Raw genomic sequence first — 20,176 nt, forward strand, 5'->3', positions numbered from 1 at the left:
CCACAGAGCAACACTGCAAAGTTCACTAAACATAGATGTTTACATTTTTCATTTATTTCTTATATTGCAAACATTTGCACTGTTATCAGTATTTGCACACTATTTTATATAATTTTTTAAAGTCATTATTCAATACATTGTTATTGTTAACCCTTTAAAGCCGGTCAGAGCAGCACGCTCTGTTTTGCTAACTATTTTTAAATCCCTGTAGAACCGGAACCGCGTAAGCTAGCGCAATAAAAAAATTTTGCATATGAAACCAGAGGAGTTGTACTTACATCTCATGCCATCAGCTCGTCCTCGGTCACGGTTTCCTTCCACATATAGCTTTGCAAAAATTGCATAAAAAGCGCTTGCAGCAACAAAAACATAATATTCCGATCCGATCAGCTGCTTGTAACACTTCCCACATTGAAACAGACGTCAGCGCGAACTATCGCATGTACGTCATTTCCTGCCCGAAACCGGAAGTGACGTCATTTTCGCAGGAAATGTAGTTTTTTACTTCCAGGTGGCTGTCGTTAAGTCCTTAAGTACCGGAGGTGGTCCATCAATTATCCACACAGGATCCACACAGGACAGGCAGAGACTCCACCCGGATACCCAGCAGCCACGCCCAGGTTTCCACCTCCTAGGAGAGAAAAAGGGGAAAGATACCCACAGCCATCCCCCCCGTGGGAGGCATAACACAACACACACATCACTGGGTCGTAACATAGGCCTTAAAAACCTATACTGGTGTTTTTATAAGTCATGTTTGACTTTTCTGAATAGTTTCTGGGATGCTTAGAACTCGAATTGCACAGCTGGAAATTGTTTATTTTGATGCACCTGCTGTTTTCTTTCCAAATTTGCATCATAGGATTGTTTTTTGTTTTTCCTGCAGTATATAAAAATTGCTGTATCTCCAAAATAAAACTATGAAGACACTCAAAATAAATTTCCTGTGGTGAGAAACCATTTTTTGCAATTAATGTAGTTACTATGCACTTAATGCATACATATTATTAAAATATGGGCTATAACAGTTGTATAGCAACTTGAAATGCTCCCACAAATGGCACTACAACATGTAAAAACATAATATAAGCTCTGGCAGACTTGGTTCTATCGTAGGTCTTAAAGGGTTAAATAAATATCGTCAAATAATTGAGATCTCAATTTCAGTGAAAATAATCGTGATTATCATTTTTGCCATAATCGAGCAGCCCTACTATGAAGTACAGATGCTTAATTTGCTTCAGTCAAATCAAGCTGCGGTTTTACCTACTTTTAAGTGTTACACGTATGTTCTAATATGTGACAGAGAGCCTTTTATATTCTTAAATATTTTGTTGAAATCCAATCAGACACTCATCTGAGGACCCATGTGGTCTTACCCCACTCCAACTCTTTTGGCCAGCTGTGTACTTAATGAGTTGGCACAAAACAAACAGCCACCCGTAGGAGGGAAACCTGAACCTTCTGTCAGCGGGGTTGCGTAATATGTCTGCAACTCGGTTGATGTCCACTCTCGTTGTTTCCGTGTCCATGTGTATGTTTCTGGGAGTCTATACACTCGAGTGAGCAGGCGCATGTGTCTCCACTTGTTTTAAAATGTCCCTGTGTTTGAATATGCGAGCGTGAATGCGGACCGTGTGTAAACTTGTTGTTTGTTTGCACGTGTGTGCATGTGTGTGCGCGTGTTTTTTTTTTAATCAGCTACTGTGTGTTGTATATTTACTCAGCACACCTGTGAGATGGCCTTCTGAATGGTAATGAGAGGGACTTTAAACATGAGAGTATGCAGATTAGCCAGTGATAACAAGATGCATAATTAACAACATGCATATTTAGAAGGATAGAAGTAATGATTTCCCTGTGGGGTCGGAAGGAAGGACCTGAATATGAAACAAAAAATTATGTTTTTTTTTCCCCCGTCCTCACATGTTTTCCTTTTGCATGTATGAGTTTTCATATAGCAACAGTCAGCGTTGGGGAAGCTACTTTGAAATCATAGCTTTGGAACCTTCCAATTGCTTCACTTGAAGACACTGAACTTCAGCAAAGCTACTCTAGGGAGATGTCTGCTTTGGTTATCTAAAGCTACTTGGAAAAAGTAGTTCAAACTGTTTTGTAAAGAAATAAATACTCTTTGCAGTAGAGACTATATTTACTCTTGGTTAGTAAAAATGGATGTGATTAAGCGTGGATATCTTTTTCAGGCTTAGATCAGGGATCTTGATCTTTGATGACATTGGGGATGTATGCTTGTTCTTTTCTGGGTGGCTGTAGCTCAGAAGCTAGAGCAGGCCATCTACTGATTGGAAGTTTTGTGAAGTCTTGCAGTTCCAGTCTGCACGCCCAAGTATCTTTGGGCAAGATACTGAACCCCAAGTCGCTCCTGATGTGTTCATTGGAGTGTTAATGTGTGTGAATGTTAGATAGAAAGCATTTTGGCATAGAGTGCTTGTATGAATATGTTTGAATGGGTGAATGAAGCTCATAGTGTAGAGGACTTGTGCTACTTGAATAACTGCTGTATGGAAATGTGAATGCAGCTAAATGCTGCTTCTTAACACTGGCAACAGTGAGTCTTATATTACCCTTTTCTTTCAGTTTGTGTGTTTGTATTTTCTGTGTAAATTTGTGCGCAATTTTCATTGCAACTTGCTCGGGGAAGTCCAAGCCACCACATTGCCAGCCTCTGGTGACACTATGACTCTTTAGAAGTCCATTGAAATGATACTCCACACTTTGGTTCAAAGCATTTCTATGATGAAAAATATATGATCATTCAATAAAGACAGAGTTTTAGGCTGTCAGCCACTGCAGCTTTGCTGGCCCAAAAGAGACTCTTTTTTTTTTTTCTTTTTCTTTGCATCCAGGGGTTATTTTTTCTGTTTCTTTAAAGAATCCAATTGTTATCAATGTTATGTTGTAGAGAGAAACATTTGAATAACCATCCAATTATTCTGCAAACATATTTCTGGTTATTGTACTCCATGGCAAGGAACGGATTGAGCCAAAATAGCCTTGGCCCAAATTAATATGATCGCATGCTAGTTTATCAATAATTGGTATTGTTCTGATGTCAGATAAGACACAGTACATGTGCAACCTCATATAATTGGGGGGCAGATATCTTGAAACACCAAGAAAATACATGAATAGATACCAGACAGGGTTAAGAAAGAAGCTGTACTTCTGTTGTTTTCCTCAGCTGACCCTTTAAGATACAAAGGTCAGCTGACACCAGACTGTCAACAGTGGAACTTAGGAGCACATGGGTCAGTGCCCCATGGTACAAGCAGGAGGGAGATACTGATGGCAGCAAAGTCAGCATCTGAAGGTCATGCAGAAGCGTTGTGTTTTGAGATTTCTGCAGGCAGTTTGCAGATAATCAGTGATCAACCTATAGCTTATCAGCTTACCCACACTTATTCAGGCATTTTAAAGGAAAGTAAAAAGTAGTGGTTAGTAAATGTTGATGAGGTGCTTGTCTGCAGACTTCAAACTATCATACAGAGTAAGTTCCATTGAGAAAACATACGCTATATGGACAAAAAGTCTCATTGCCGTAAGCATTTAAAATCGTGCACCTAGCCATGCAAGTCTGCCTTTTACAAACATTTGTAAAAGAACTGGTCTTACTGTAATAGGATCCATGTTCCAGCAAGTCAGTTTGTGGAATTTCTTTCCCTCCAGGTACTGACATTAACATCAGCAGAAAAGTGCACACAGGGAGCTTCGTGGCATGGGTAGTGCTGGTGGCCCACTTTCATTTTATGTAATTTCTTGCTATAATTTGACATTTTGTACACTGAATTGATTTTCCGCATATTTAAAATAGAATATTTATACACTGATCATATCACATATACACTGAAGGGTAAGATGGCGCTGGCACGGCTGGCAGCCTTAACCCAATTTCCCTCGGGATGAATAAAGTATTATCAATCAATCAATCAATCAATAAGGCAGACTTTTACTATAGATGTCTGAGAACTTAAAACTAGTATTACCACTTTGCAGTTGTATGCCTCTATGACCAAATTCCCATCATTTCTATCTTGGGTTTAAGAGGACTCTTTTTTTTGTTTTTTGTTTTTTTGAGAAATTTGATAAAATTCCCATTTTTTTCAACCGTTACTGAGATATCATGTTCACAAGATTGGAATGGAGGGAACCTGAAAATATAATAATTTCAGCCATGACTGTGGTCAGCACGGAAGAGTAAAAATGCTCATTTCGAGCTTACCGTATAAATTTTATACATGTCCATTCATTCAGCTTTTCATAGTGTAGCTTTTGAAGTGTGGAATGGCAGAAGATTAACTGTGTCCTCTGAGGCAGTTAATGTCTTTTGCCACTGTTGTGATATAAACTTTTAGTCCCATCAACTAGAATTTCAATAGAAAGAGTTTGAATGCACAAGCTTTCCATAAAGTTTCTCTGAGCCTGTTGCACAAGGAGGGGAAAAGGAGAAAGGTGAAACAACTATCTGCAATATCACTAGGCAGAGGAAAAAGCCTTCAGATTTCTGTGGCTCGGAGAATGATACTAAAGGAGGGTTTTGGCTGCTAAATAATCAAGTGACTGCAGTGTACTAAATCTAACAATATAGGGCCAAGTGTACAATTTTATAATGAATTAAATTAATTCATTATAAAATGTACTTTGGCATGAATATATAAAATATGAAGAGAATGGAAACGAGAGATAGATGAGATGACTGTTGTAGTGCATATTGGCTCTCGTTTACCTATTCGCTACTTTCCTCCCCTTCACCTTCCAGCTTGCTCTCATTCTCCTCTTTTCAGACCCTCTCACACTCCTAGTATCTATTTCCCCTCATTACTAGATACTCTGACAGCTGAGCTTCTCATCACCTTCTGTATGTTACATTAATTTTCAATCATCAACTCTAAAATCCCCCCAGGGAAACTGTCAGTAAATACCATCATATGCTGTCGTATTGCTGGCTGTGTCTGTGCATCACGCCGTACGAGCTTGTATTTGTGCTTATGTGTGTACATTAAGATGGGTTGTGGGATTTAGATGATGGCTAGAGGCAATATTCTGTAATGATACCGTTTCTCCTGAATTATTTTTAAAATTCATGTTCATATGTCACATGCTCCGACACAGTTATACAACGCACCCATAGAGTCTGATGTGATAGACAGGATTCCTGTGCGTGTTCATCTAGCCGGGCAAAAAACGTGGAACGAAAACATCTTTTTATTATGACATGTATTTTTAGTTAAATGTGATTTTTATCACCTCATAAAGGGGAAGCTATTATTGATGTATACATATACATAAACACTTAGGTCAACAAATATTTGACACACTATTGTCTCTGTACACCATCGAGCTATAATTGAAGTCCAGGGGTTTGGCCTGAATTTAAGGGGTTTGATAGAGGTATTGCATTGTAATTGTTTAGGAATTACAGCAATTTTATTAAAAGTCTCCCATTTTTATTGATTCAAAGATATTTAGACAAACTACATAGGAGAGGTTTTTTCATACTTTGATGAACATCCAAGGTCTAATGCCTTTACTGCAGCTGCCTCCAGCTGCTGCTTGTTTGCTGGTCTCTGTCCACAGTTTTGACCTTTAGTAACCTAAAAGAAGGTTTGGCTGGGTTGAAATCAGATGATTGTCCGGTCTTGATTTAATCTGTCCAGAGATTTTTTTTTTTCCAGAACTGTACAGGCTCTTTTACATAACTTCTAACAAAGTCTAAGCATAGCTTTCCTGTGATTATGGACAATGCTGACAATTATATGACTGCCTTCTTAAGAAATTTCTGTAACTGGCTAGTTTTGAAAAGCGATTTTCTTAATCAAGGAAGGAATTCTGTAGTTAACTGCTTTGATTGCTGTCTGTGGTCTTTCAGGCCTTTTGGTGTCGCTGAGCTGGTCAGTGCATTCCCTGCCTTTAACTACGTTTCTCTCTGATAGGTTTATTTTGTTTTTTCAATCTAATGATGACCTCCTTCACTTTCTTCAGACCTCATATTGAAAGTTCCAGTGAACAAATTCAAGTTCAGCACTTTGAAGGAGGAAACAGGACCATTTTTGACTAAAAATGAATAAAATGACTTCTTAATAAGTTGTAAAACTTTTTTGAATCACTGTTGCAATGCATAAAAGTGATTGCAACAGTTAATGTAATACTTCAACAAATTCACATTTTATTTTTTGGTTTAAAATATGCTGCAGTGGTTTACAAGGTAAAATTATGAAAACTGCGTAATTGTCCATATACCTATATATCCAACTTTATGGTGCTTAGTGAGTTTCTTTATGGAAGGTGTTTACAGTGCTGAGAAAAATTACATGGGTAAAGGTATTGCAGTAATAAAGGTTATGTATATTACACCGACTATTTCCACATATTAAAAATACATTTGTTTTAGAAATATATATAAACATAAACATATTTGGTCACAAACAGCCCTGTTGTGGTTTGTGTCTTTCTTCCACTCTTGCTTGTCTGCTCATCTTCTGTAGAAATGCTGTTCTCACCGCTACATTTGTCCAACTCTGGCTGTTTGCTTTATTTGTTCAGTGTTTAGAAAAATACTCCTTGCATATGTTTTACATTACAAGCCTCTCAGGAGATGAAATGGTATTGTATATTTGAAGATGAGGGGAAAGAAATAAGGATTTAGTGTACTTCTATCTGGTGGGTTTACATACAGCCAAGGGATGAGTGAAAAAACAACAAAATTATACTGTAAAACTCTTAGTAAGGTGTTGTGCCACCATGTGCTGCTAAAACACCTTACTGGCACTGGCACCAACACTCATGGAGGTCGAGCACAAAAAGAATTCTTATAAATCTTCTGATGGTGTTGAAATGCATCCAACCTGAATCTAATGGCAGTAGTTGAGCATGCTCAAAACTCTCTTGCTGTTAAATTTATGTTAAATGATTATGACACATTGTGTCTAATAATCAAGTTAAGGCTCCATTAACATAGATTATGCCTGTGCTTATTTTCATTCATAAAAGTGCAGCTATCAGAATGATCTGCTGAGGGGAAATGTGAAGAGGCTGTGGTAGGAAGAGAGACAAAGAGGGTTACGGTAGAGTAAGAGTGGCTGAGTCAGAAGAAATGCAAAGAGATGAAAGTGAAATTTTGGGAAAGAAGCAAAGGCGATGAGGAGATGACATATGAGAGGAAGAGAAGGAGACCTGTCAAACATCTCATTCGTTTGATGTTTTAGGACGCTGATGCAGCAGAAAATGTCAGATTATGGAAACTGTAGGGAAGCTTAACAGGAGCTTGCAACTGTGCAGCCACTTATACGTACACACACACACACATACATTTTCAACCCCACTTCCAAAACTGTTGGGACGGTGTGTGAAATGTAATTTAAAAACAGAATGCAATGATTTGCAATGATTAAACTGAGAAAATGCAGCATATTAACAAAAATATTAGCTCATTTTGAATTTGATGGTAGCAGTGCATTATAGTGTTTATCTAGCAGCCCCTCTTCTTTTAATGACAGTCCAAAATCATCTCCTCTTGTAACTGAGGAGATTAATATTGGGAGTTTTTAGGAGAGGAACGTTGTGCCATGTTGTACAATTCTTTTCTAGGATTCTAGCTTCACAATAGTCCCAGGTGTTCTTACAAGGTTTTTAGTCTCCGGATGTATTGAAGGTTTACAGTTGTGAATAGGTCTGAACTGCAGGCAGGCCACTTCAGCACCCGGGCTCTTCAGCTTTAAAGCCACGTGTTTGTAATGCTGCAGTATGTGGTTGAACATTGCCTCGCTGAAATATGCAAGGACTTTCCTGAAAAGGTGGATGAGAGCATGTGTTGCTCTAAAGCTTTCAGCATTGATGGTGCCTTTTCAGCCAATTCTACAGGCACTAATGCAACCCCCATACCATCAGAGATGCAGGCTTTTGAACTGAGTGCTGATAACATGATGGATGTTTCCTCTCCTCTAAAGTTCAGACGATTCCACGCCTGCATTTACCAAAAAGAATTTAAAACTTTGATTCATCTGACCACACAACATTTTTCCGCTTTCCCTCGGTGCATTTGAAATGAGCTTTGGCCACAAGAAGACAGCTGTGTTTCTGGATCATGTTCACATATGGCTTCTTTTTTGCATAAAAGAGCTTCAACCTGCATTTATGAATGTTATAATGAACTATTAAATTGAGACATCCTGAAGATTAGAGACATCCAACACTGATTTTTAGTCTTGTTCCTTGCACACAGAGATTTCTCCAGAATCTCCTGAGTGATGATATTATGTACTGTAGAGGATGAGATATTTAAAGTCCTTGCAATTTTTTATTGAGGAACGTTACTCTGGAATTGTCCCACAATTTGTAGATGCAGTTTTTTGCAGATTGGTGAACCTGTGCCCATCTTTACTTCTGAAAAGCTTTTTATACCCAGTCGTGTTACTGACCTGATGCCAGCTAAGCTAATTAATTACAAAATATTACCTCCGGCTGTTTATTACCACTACCTTTTCAGCCGTTTCTTCCCCTTGCCCCAATTTTGAGATGTGTTGCTGCCAAAAAATTATGGAATAGTAAAATGTCTCAGTTTTAACATTTGATACATTTTTGATGTTCTCCTGTGAATAAAATCTGGGTTTGTGAGATTTGTATTTATTTACATTTCCCCAGCATCCCAATGTTTTAAAATTTGTGTTTGTTGTTAATTTGCAAAGAAAAAGCGCTCTTGCCCTTTTTTTCTTATTTTTTTGCTCCGATCCATTTTGTGCATCTTCTTTTATTGTTTCAGTTATTTGATATCAGATTACAAAAGATATCGCAGATTGTGCACTAGAGTAAGCTTGCACAGCAGAATTGTGTTCTTTTCTTCAGGACATTTCATCACAGCAGATGCTTGGCAATATGGTGAATAACCCGCCTGTGTATTTATTCCTCCCAGTTATTTATGTTAAATCACCAACTGTTATTTACCAGTTTTCTTGTTGGACTTTTGACAAGCTTCTGAGTAAACCGTATCACCAAATGTGTACGTCTCTACACAGTCACAGCCCCTGCCTAACTTACGTTTGTGCTTTTGTGTTGTCCTGGATGACATTTTTGTCATACACACGGCAACCTTTCCAAATTAAGCAACCCATTTGTCACATGAAGTGATTCCTTTTGTGCAGAATGTGCAGCAGCAGTCTTTATTGCAATCTGCCCGGCTTACAATTCTTCAGGCAATCCAGACAATAAGACAAAGGATACATAGAGGATATAAAGATGCAAGGAAATAATCAAAGCAGATGCCTGATCATTTGAGAATATAATTAGAACTCTTCATCCAAGATAACTGTAATTATTGCCATGTCCCAGTATTGACTTTTCCAGCTATGTTATGAACGACATTAACAACAATATTAGCCCTGATGTCGCTTAGATTGTGTTCAGCAGTGCAGTGATAATTATCAAAAGAAAATCCTAAATCTCTTTTACAAACACATTTTATGAGATACAATAATTTCAGTTCATAATTTAAGTCTTTTTTTGGGAATGTCCCAAGTGTCCACCTTCTTGGAAATAAGACATTTGAAACAACTGATACAAATGAAATGATTGCTTTCCTTTTCTGCCTATGGCAGCCATTTCCTCATATGCCTGTACACGCTTAAGGGCTAAAGCTTTGCTGCTTTGTAGCCTTCTGCAGATAGTATGCAATAATTTTAACCTGGAGGTGGGAAGTGAGACATTTTCCTCTCTTCTACTGATGACTACTTTCCTGCTGAGAAAATATGCAAATCATAGTTCAGACAGGCCAGCAGTTTGAATATGCTAATTCTACTTCTTCATCTTCTTCACTGTAGTGTTTTTTCTATTATTGGACCCCAACAGGAAGTTGAAGGTTTTCTTTGAATGTGCTCTACTCCCCTTGCTCGTTTTAACTCTTCTGATCTGCTGCTGTTCTGCAAGCTTGTACGCCGTGTCTAATTTTGTTTGTCCAAATTGTCCTACTTCTAAATGTCAAGCAGTACATCTGTTCCTTCATGGACCAAATACTTTAGCAACCATCTGTGGAAGCTGTCCTGATGCTTGTTTTTAATGTCATATGTTTTTTTTTCCCACCTGCACAAAATGCAGTCTTAAGATTTATTACTGTAGATGAGGTGGATTGGGGCCCTTGACGTACACATTGCTCAGTGCCGTTGAGACTTAAAAATGAACCTAAGTATAAGTTATGCTTGTTTCAAAGGCATAGTGCAGCATTTTGCTTGATCATATATACATACAGAATTGTTTAGCTCTAATGAGAGGTTGAAATGTGTGAAACCTGAAACATAAAGCTTTTTAAATATTTTGCTCCACTTTGTATAAAAAGTGTCTGAATTCAGTGTGATGTCAGCCACTGGTTTGCTTCTTAGGAGGGAATCACCATCGTGATTTTTTTGGCACCAGCAGTCCCTATATTTGAACGAGAGGGTTGACTATCAAGATATCAGCTAAAACTAACATTCCTGGTGAACACAAACACACACATACACGTGATTTTCCTGTGAACAGGCAACATGTGGTCAAATGAGCTCTCCATGCAGGTGAAACAAGTCATCCTTAAGCTGCAAAAACAGAAAAAACCCATGCGAGAAATTGCTACGACATTAGGAGTGGCAAAGTCTACAGTTTGGTACATCATGAGAAAAAAAGAAAGAAAGAAAGCACTGGTGAAGTCAGGAATGCAAAAAGACCTGGATATCCACGGAAGACAACAGTGGTGCATGATTGCAGAATAATTTCCATGGTGAAGAGAAACCTCTTTATAGCAACCAACCAAGTGAACAACACTCTCCAGGAGGTAGGCGTATCAAAGTCTACCATAAAGAGAAGACTGCATGAAAATAAATACAGAGGGTTCACTGCAAGGTGCAAACCACTCATAAGCCTCAAGAATAGAAAGGCTTAGGACTTTGCTAAAAAAAAGCCAGCATAAAGGTATTGTGTTTTTAAAAAAATGCTTTCATTCCTCACATCTTTATGCAGTCTTTTCGTTCAACCCATTGAACTAAAATTTGCACTTCAACTACATCTGACTTGTTTGTTTTAAAATTCATTGTGGTAACGTACAGAACCAAAACTAGAAAAAAGTTGTCTCTGTCCAAATATTTATTGAGCTAAATGTATCTGTTCGACCAAAGATTTGGTACATGGTGAGTGGATAGCGCTTCACAGTACACATGATCCAAAGCACAGTGTGAACACAGCCCAGGAGTTTCCACTGGTCAAGCTGTGGAATATGGCCAAGTATCAATCTAATTAAGAAAGCATTTCACTTCCTGAATAGAAAACTGAAGGCAGACCTATGAGCATCCATCTACTGAAGACAGCAGCAGCTGCAACTAAAAAGTATCAGAAGGGTGATACCCATGGGTCCCAGATTTTAGGCGGCTGTTGCCTATATGACAAATGATTCTCAACAGAGTGTTAAAAATGAAATGATTATGATTTCTTAAATGGAACCAATGCCATATGAGCCCCTGAAAATAAGTGACTATGAGTAATAGTTGCAGTTTTTAAAGTTTTCTTATGATGATTTATTTTCAGTTAATAATGCATTACTAAGTCTTGCAATATGTTGCACTTTGTTACAGGCTTAAATATTTCTCACATAAGGAACAGTATACATAGAGTGGAGACCATTTTTTCTTATATCCTTTGCAAACCTCAAGCTGGGTTGCTGATACCAGCGATTATGCAAAATAAGGGTGAGTGCTTTGCACTCTTTATTGGTCATGCCCAGACACATAAATACAGACCAACTTCTTGCTGGCCAACCTCTGATTGTTGATGATGTTGCCTGCAGTAATACTTTAAGCTCCCACCAATTTGTTTGCATTAAGTAGCCCCACATTCTACATTTCTTGCTTATTTTCTTTGCTGCAGTGCATTCCTTTGCCCTTGCTCTACCCTACTGAAAATGAGTGGCATTGGACCGCCCATAGCAAATAACTGCTGTAACATTAATTTGACATAGAAGGGTGTCATTGAGGCTCCACAGCTAAGAAAGCGGGATAGCAGTTACCGAACGAAAACCACCGCCATCCTCTGCTCAAGCACAGCAACCTGGAGATCACACTGTGTGTGTGTGTGTGTGTGTGTGTGTGTGTGTGTGTGTGTGTGTGTGTGTGTGTGTGTGCGCAAATGTTGAAACATATTAATTCCCACAGTTATTTGGTGTATGCTTTGCACTCTGTGGATTTATTTACACTGATTATAATCTTTAGCAGTGTTTGGCATTAAACCTTGCAGAGCTGGAAGCATATTCAGCTTGCCAAGCCTCATACACATACTGATATTGCATACTGAAGTCATTGAGTACTATTGTTGGGATGTTAATAGCCTGCTTTGTTTTCTACATTTCTCAACCCTGTTTAGTTATCATTGGAAAAAAGTTTGTCAAATACACAAAAATCAAGGTAATACGAGTACTTTTGTTGCTTCCTTTGTTCTCTTTGCGGCCCGCGCATCATCATGTGGACACCTGGTCAACAGGCTGTGCAGGTGTTCTAAATATGCAGAAAATATCATTTGTTTTCAAATAATGACACATTATCCTCCTGTCAAAATATGCAAATATACACTGATGAGCCTCAACATTAATGCCACTGACAAGTATCACTGATTGATCGTTCCATTACAACAAAATGTTCTTCTGGGAAACTTTCGATCATGGCATGTCATGTGGCTGGTACAAATAGCACTCACCTACGTCACTGTAAACACAACAGAGCACTGATGGTAGCTGCCTCCCTCAGCAGGACCGTTTGCTTTGGAATGGCTCAGTGACACAAAGCCCAAGGCATTGATTCAACATCCATTTTCCCCAGATCCCATACGATGTGAGTGTACTATAGTGGCTCAAAAACACAACCCACAAAACACAAAGCAACCATCTGGTGCCGTACACCAACTTTACTCCAGAAGTGTTCTACTGGCCTGACAAGACCTAACACAATATGCTTTTAATGTTTTGTCAAACACTAAAGCTAAATCTTGCAAAATAACATTTTTAAATGCATAATGAACTTGTGTGTAATTAACCCACCAACACCTTAATGTAGCTAAAGCCAGCTGATGTGTGTTTATGCACTGTTAGTTTTTAAAACTGTATTAGAGGAAGATATATATATATTTGTGTTTCAAAGTTGCAAGTTGACATTACCCTGCCATATGAGGGAAGCTGAGCTGGCATGCTGTGACTGCACTTTAGTGAAAAACCTTATGGAGAAATAATGGGTTTTATATAAGGGTTGTTTGCCTTAATAATGCAGTGACTGAAAAGCATGGATATAAGAACGCAATTCGCACAATAACTATTTATTGATGAGATGTACTAAAATTCTTAAATATTTTAAAACCCAGAAGATCTGAAAAGGTTACGTATTGGCTTAATTTTTCATTTTCTACTTTACCTTTGCTTTTCGGATATTGCTTTTGTTCAGTGCATTTACATTAATCATAAGATATGAAGGCTACTTTGACCTTTCCTTGGCAGCCATTAAAATGATAAAATTTTCATGCATTCATTTACTAAAATACTCAAGCCGAAACAGACTTATGAACTGTGAACAAAATTTAGGATAAAAACTGTGTAGATGTGAGAAGACGACCGAGTCTCTTTAAATAACGCACACGGTTTTAATGTGTGACACATTAAATCTGTTGCCTTTAGCTTAAGATTGCGTCTTTGAGAAGAGCTGTCTTCCACAGCTTTTTGGGCCTGTGTATATTTAAAGTAAAAATGAGATTTTTGAAGTCACTACAGTCATATGATCTTTGACATATAAGTAAATAAAGCTCCTCTCACCTGGGGATTGCCACCAGGGGACATGTTTGTTTTTTTGTGACGTTAAGGTATGATGTTTTATATCGAAATAAGGCAGGCAACTATCTACGGATATGGCAATATCAAGCTTAATTCTGACTTTCATCTGCATCTCCATGTTACCCATGTGATCAGCTGGCAAACAGAGTGTACTACTACTACTACTCTTATATGTAGACAGTAATCAATATGAACCATAAATGATCTAATAGAACTAACAGATTTCTATCATTTAAGACTTTCTAATAGAAATGGCATTTATATACAATTTTAAAGCAAAGGTTTGGTTTGGAGTTGTGTAGTGTTCAGAACTGGAAATAAACAAGCTCTTTGTCTAAATACATGCACACAGTTTTCGAAATACAATGTAGAGGTTTGTCAGAAATGCTGCTGTGGTTTTGACAAAGTTCTATACAGTCATGCCTCTGGGTTTGAAGCATTTCCCATTATGCTTCTCACTGGTTGCCATCTATTATGCTTCTTTACAAGCAAATAGAGAGGTCAAAGGTTACTACTGCCTGTAGATGAAACTCCACCAAAGGTGACTTTTTAACCTCCTTTAAATCACACAAAAAAAATTAGTAAATCCTCCACAGATAATTATAGTTACGAAGGTCAGCGAGACATTGAGTCTGAATCTATGACTGACTTACTGTTATACTGTATGTATGCGTGTTTCTGAATATGCATGTTATGTACTGGTGTGCAGAAAACCTCCTTAGTCATTTCTTTGTGACTCAGCCCTCTCCCATCTGACAGCTTAATATTAAAAAGCTTTCATGCCGCAGCAACACGGTCTGAGTTATGGCTTTTGGCACGGTGTGATTGTGTGTATTAAAACCTGCTTGGTCATGATGTTTTTGGCTTAGCTTGGATCATAATGAACAGCAAATTTGAATAGCTGTCATCCACAAACCAACTCTTCCCTGCGTAGTGTGTGGGTGGGTGGATATGAATGTGTCTTTTCTATGCTTGTGTTTTGTATTAGGAGGTATGCATGTGCTTGTGAGCACACCTTATTGTGCTACTGGTTGTGTTTCCCTGCACACTGGACTTCTTTTTATCTTTGGGTATGTAAATATATATATGTATGAGTGTATGAGTGTGTGTGTGTGTGTGTGTGTGTGTCTGTGTGTGTGTCTGTGTTATGCAGGCGAGAGAAACTTTCATGGACAATAAACAATAGCTGTCAGCCCAATGATGACAGACTGGCTGAGGTGGCTTTTTACTGTAAGGTTTCCATTCAAGTTGATATGCAAATAAGCTCCTCGTACTCCACCATACTACTTCTTTAGAACTCCTCATCAGCTCATGCATGCACACACAGCATACCAGAGCTGGGTATTAAATCAATATAAAATCTCTGTTGCGGCAGAAAATTTACTAGAATTGAATTTGATTCTTATAATATTGAGATGTATAATACTTTATAAGATTTATCTCATACATTATGCTGGTTCTTCAAGGTCTTCAAAGTTCTAAATGTCACATCTGTGGGCACACAAACCCACTATCACTGTAGTTATGTGTATTAAAGGGAAGAAAATACTGCATTCTTAAAATGGCATGGTGGGGCAATAGTTAGTACTTTTGCATCTCTGTGCATTAGCAATTCTGAAACAATTTTACCTGTTTTGGTTTAAATGAAAGCACCAAAAGAGGTGAAATTTCACATATTTCAGACCAAAAAAAAGTTAGTGTACCTGTCTCTACCGATATAATAGGATAGCACGTTCAGCCCATTCAGGTTCCACGGGTACCCACATGTTGGCACATCCATAAATACGAAGTTTGAAGTGCGTCCCTGCACAGACTCTTTTGGTCTTTTATCTTATCTCATGATCTTCGCATTAGTAAAGGACCATTGATAATCTCATCTCCCGCACAGGTACTGGTTTTTAAATGACAGTTATAGCTGAATAGTTTTATCTGTATTCATTTTATTTAAAGGAGCTTTTGTCAAATTAGATTTCAGAAAATGCTCAATGTCACAGTATTTTACAGTCATAGTAAAAACAAAATACACCTGCTATTAATTTAAAGCTTTTACTTATCGGGACATAAGATGTTTTTATATATATTTCTATTTATAAGATGTCTTTCTTTTTTTTTCATAAGCTGATGTCTTTGCTTCTCGACGTTAGTGTTAAAACACGAGGACGTGAACTACCAAAATTTCTGCTTTAAGTCAAATGCATTTGATTAGCAGTTCCTGGCTGCTGCCTATCCTCTTAATTCCAGTGAAAGGAGTGAGGATGTACTTTTTTCCCCCACATACTGGTTCTCCATTTTAGCCTAATTTAGGGTAAACAAATAATGAAAAAGTGTAATATGTGTTGTTCATCTGAGGTTGTATTTACCTTATTTTAATACCATCTAAGCACCTGATATACCATGACTACGTGTATTGTATACCATAGTATTACATGCAGTGTATATACTGTAAATAGGACTTCGTGTGATGTATTTACAGAATATAGCTATCATTTGCTATGATTAAATGCACTGTGACTTGTTAGCTCAGCTGGCCAAAGGACTGATGAGTTTGTGCCATGGTGAGGGATGTGTTGTCCATGCTTCCATCCACTGTTCACAGGAATAGCTGCTCCTCCAAAATTATCAGTCTGATTTTAGTGAAACTTACACTCAATGATCACCTAATGAGACCCAACTTGTGCTCAATGTTTTAACCTCTTATGAATATTTAAAAAAAAAAAAGATTTATTGAGATTTAAAAGGGGATTCTGCTCATCTGGATGTAGTGTTTTCAGGAGAAACATTTTGTCACTCATCCAGAAAAGTCATTTGGATGAGTGACAAAACGTTTCTCCCACTGAAAACTCTACATCCAGATGAGCAGAATCCCCTTTTTGGGATTTCCTTACCTGGATGATTGAGCATGCATCAAGATGTTATTGAGATTTATATCCAGTGTACATGTCATTAAAAATCCATGAATGACTTAAAACGTGTAAATATGTTGACTTGTTAAAATAGCTTTGAATGAATTAAATAAGATCAGGTCCTTAATAGTCAAGTCAATTTTCTTCCAGAAACAGGGAGCATCATATTACACTTTCTCCTCCCAGTTCAGTATGAGCTCTGGGAGTAGCAGCAAATCCTGGGAAGGAAAACAATAACTTCTCATACCTTTTTGAAGCACATCGATCCGTAGTCACGATGGAAGCAGACCAAACATGGTTAGATTAGAAATCTTAATCGAGCACATAGCAGGTAATGGTGCTATTTAAAATTTGCATTGATCAGTAATTTGTCTCCCATAAAATAGAAAAGTAAATTTGAGTTTACACAAACCTCACCCCTCAACAAAACCACCCAACACGAGACACATGAACACACGTTCAAGACAGACAGGTGGTGAGTTTGATAAAAAACAAACACATGAACACAGATGGAGTTCAGTGGCAAAGTCTCTCAGAGAGCTGGAGCAATTGAGAAAACTTAATTAAAAGTAAACTTTGGGCAAGATTAGAAAGTTTGCCCTCACTGTTAATGAGAGCATGCTGTTTATGAAATGTACGCCTTCAAAAACACATTGGAATGCAAATGAGACAGTTTTAATAAGGATTTCACTACATGCCCCATATTTTTTGTTGTTACACTGTGAACATGAAGAATAGTATTTTGACCATTTAGACATGCAGAATGAGTTGCATGTAGACTAATTAATATCCGCTGCCATGGATTTGGTTCCGTGTGAGCATAATTAATCATACCTTCAGCACTTTATGGGGACTTTTCAACAATGACTTTTGATTTACATGAGACATTGGTGATGAGGACAGACTTACACAGCCTTCCTGCTGCACAGTTTGCCTGAAGAGAGGAAAACAGACTTCACTAATACTCCATTGATAAAAGCAGCGGGGATTTTTGTTGTGTCGAGGTTTTAAGTGAGGATTTGAAATGCGGTGTCTGGCTCAGACTCGTCAAAAACATTCAGCAACGTTATTAAAAGAAAAAGAAAAAGCAGGAAGGCATTTGGTTCCCTGATAAAATGTGTGAAACAGCAGGAGGGGGATATTTTGATATGAATTCAGAAACAATAAATCTACGGATAGTATGTTGACAGGACTGTCTTTAAAGTTTTGCTTGACTGGCTAAGATGAAGTCATGCAGCTTAAGCCTTTGGCATTTTGTGTAGCCGGAGATATCAGTATTCAGGAAGCATTCTAAATACTGGGAAGGATTGTTTTCAAAGAAGGGCAAAGCAATGTACTTTATCTTGTAGCCGAACGGATAGATATGTCTGACAAACTTGGTTCAGCAAGGTCTAACCCAGTGTCCCTGCCAGAGGCAAACATCTTTACTGTAACATTGTTCCGTTTCCTTTTGTTTCTCAAGATGCAAACATGCACCCTGACCTTCTTCTATTCTTTTATCTTTTTTTTTTTCCCTCTCGTCGCTGTCTGTGTTTTTCTGCTTGTACTCGCCGCGTGCTTTTGTCTCGCTTTCAGGGATTCAGTCTAAAGAAATTCATCTGGTCTCCCTTTATCTTTCCGTGTTTCATTTTTATTCGTATGCATTTTCAACACATGTTCTCTTTCCTCTCTTACATTGCTACACCTTCCTACATAATGGCGTCTCCTCTGTTTGCCCTTCTACTTCCCCATCCCACTTCAAACTTATTCCCTTCCCTCGCATTTCTTCCCCCTCTCATCCACGCCGGCTCACCCAGCGCTAGACAGAGGAAATGAAAAGTGTATGTATTCTGTAGCAGCAGCACAGTGTGGCAGCAGGAGGGAAAACTGCTGTTTTATGGTTTTATTTATGGATCTGTAGATTTCTGACGCTCTGCACATCACACACAGGGGCAGAAATGAAGAGCAGCCTGATCTGAACTGCTGCTAGTACCCCCAGTGGAGCTGCAGACTAGCAAAGGAGGCAGGGGAGTAAAGAGGCTCACTTTTCACATATTTTAGACCAAATATCCATTAGCTACACCCCACTGTGTAGACAAACACACAGGTACGCTCATACGCAATATGGAAATGCTTATGCTCAACTATTCATGGCAGCATATTAATTTACACAAACGCATGGGCCCTATTAATTCATCTGCTCAACTTCCCCATCAGGCAAAACACATAGCCAGTGACTTATCCCCCACAATCACATTCTAATAACAAAATATATAATTTGCTCTGCTTTCCGTGGGTTTTTTTCTGTCGACTGATTGCTTATACATTCTCAGCGGAGATGAGTTTTCTTATCTGAAGGTCAACTGAAGCCATAACAGTGTTTGTCACCTCACACTCTTAAAACCCAGCAACATTTAATAGAAGCGGCTATCATTGCACAGCAGATGGTGCTAAGAGTGCTAGTGCACATATTTGCTCATGTCACGGCCAATAAATAACCTTAAATGTAAGGAGAATTTTCAGGTGGATAGAACGAACGGCAGCGCTGCAATGAAATCAAGGCTTGATGTAATGTGCGGTGCCTAAACCCAATGCAGTCACGTTTTTCATGTCAGTGATTTTTGAAATCCTGTCTTATTGATGGCGTGAGCTTGCTACCACTGGCAAAACTGAAACGACTTGCACTTTTTTAGTTTTCTGATTATTTTTTTTCCCCGCTCTTTCATGCAGAGTGATCATTGCTCACACTCCAAAGGATTTGAATCAACTGTACAAACAAAACTGAGAAGCTCTTGTGTAGTTTTGCATCTGAATGGTTTTCTTCCAGTAAACCTGAAAAGTTGTTCTCTCCGAGAAAATAAAATAGAGAAAATACAAATCCGGATTTTCTTGTATTCTGTTTGAGTAAGATACAGCTTTCTTCTTCTCTTTGCCTCAACGATCTCCAGACTTTAGTTACTGTGCAAAAATATTTAGCCTCTTGCAATTTTTACCCCTCAGCCATAAAAGTCTGATGGGGTGTTGCCATCACCCTGCCGGGCAGGCTGGCAGGCTGGACACCCAAATTTGAACTTGATAACTCGAGAATGAGGCAGTGTAGAATTTTGAAATTCATGCTATAGGTTGTATCTACTGAAAATCTCAAACGAGTTTGAGTCTCAGTGACCTCAAAATCAAGGTCAAGGTCAGAGGTCAAATTTTCTGAAAATCTTGGTAAATGCAATAACTGAAGAAGGAAGTCACCTAGGACTTTCAGATTCTTATCATCTGCTAAAAATCTCAGATGAGTTCCAGTGACCTTGACCTCAAGACGCATCAATCCAAATGTAAAGCCAATCCATCCGTCAATTGTGTACCTCCATTATGAGGTCTGGAGAGGAGGTACAACTTTGTCTACAGCTATTTCTAAAACATGGTGGGGGCTCTGTCATGGTTTTTCAGCTCAATTTCATCC

The 20,176-nt window shown here is 38.3% G+C and overlaps 1 protein-coding gene across 2 annotated transcripts in view; it reads left to right on the forward strand.

Annotated features, from left to right (window-relative positions):
* Positions 1-20,176, forward strand: part of tpk1 (thiamin pyrophosphokinase 1) — a 90,385-nt gene that overhangs the window by 59,546 nt on the left and 10,663 nt on the right. The window lies entirely within an intron of this gene.

This window comes from Aulonocara stuartgranti (assembly GCF_965226115.1).
Source record: "Aulonocara stuartgranti genome assembly, chromosome: 9".
NCBI lineage: Eukaryota > Metazoa > Chordata > Actinopteri > Cichliformes > Cichlidae > Aulonocara > Aulonocara stuartgranti.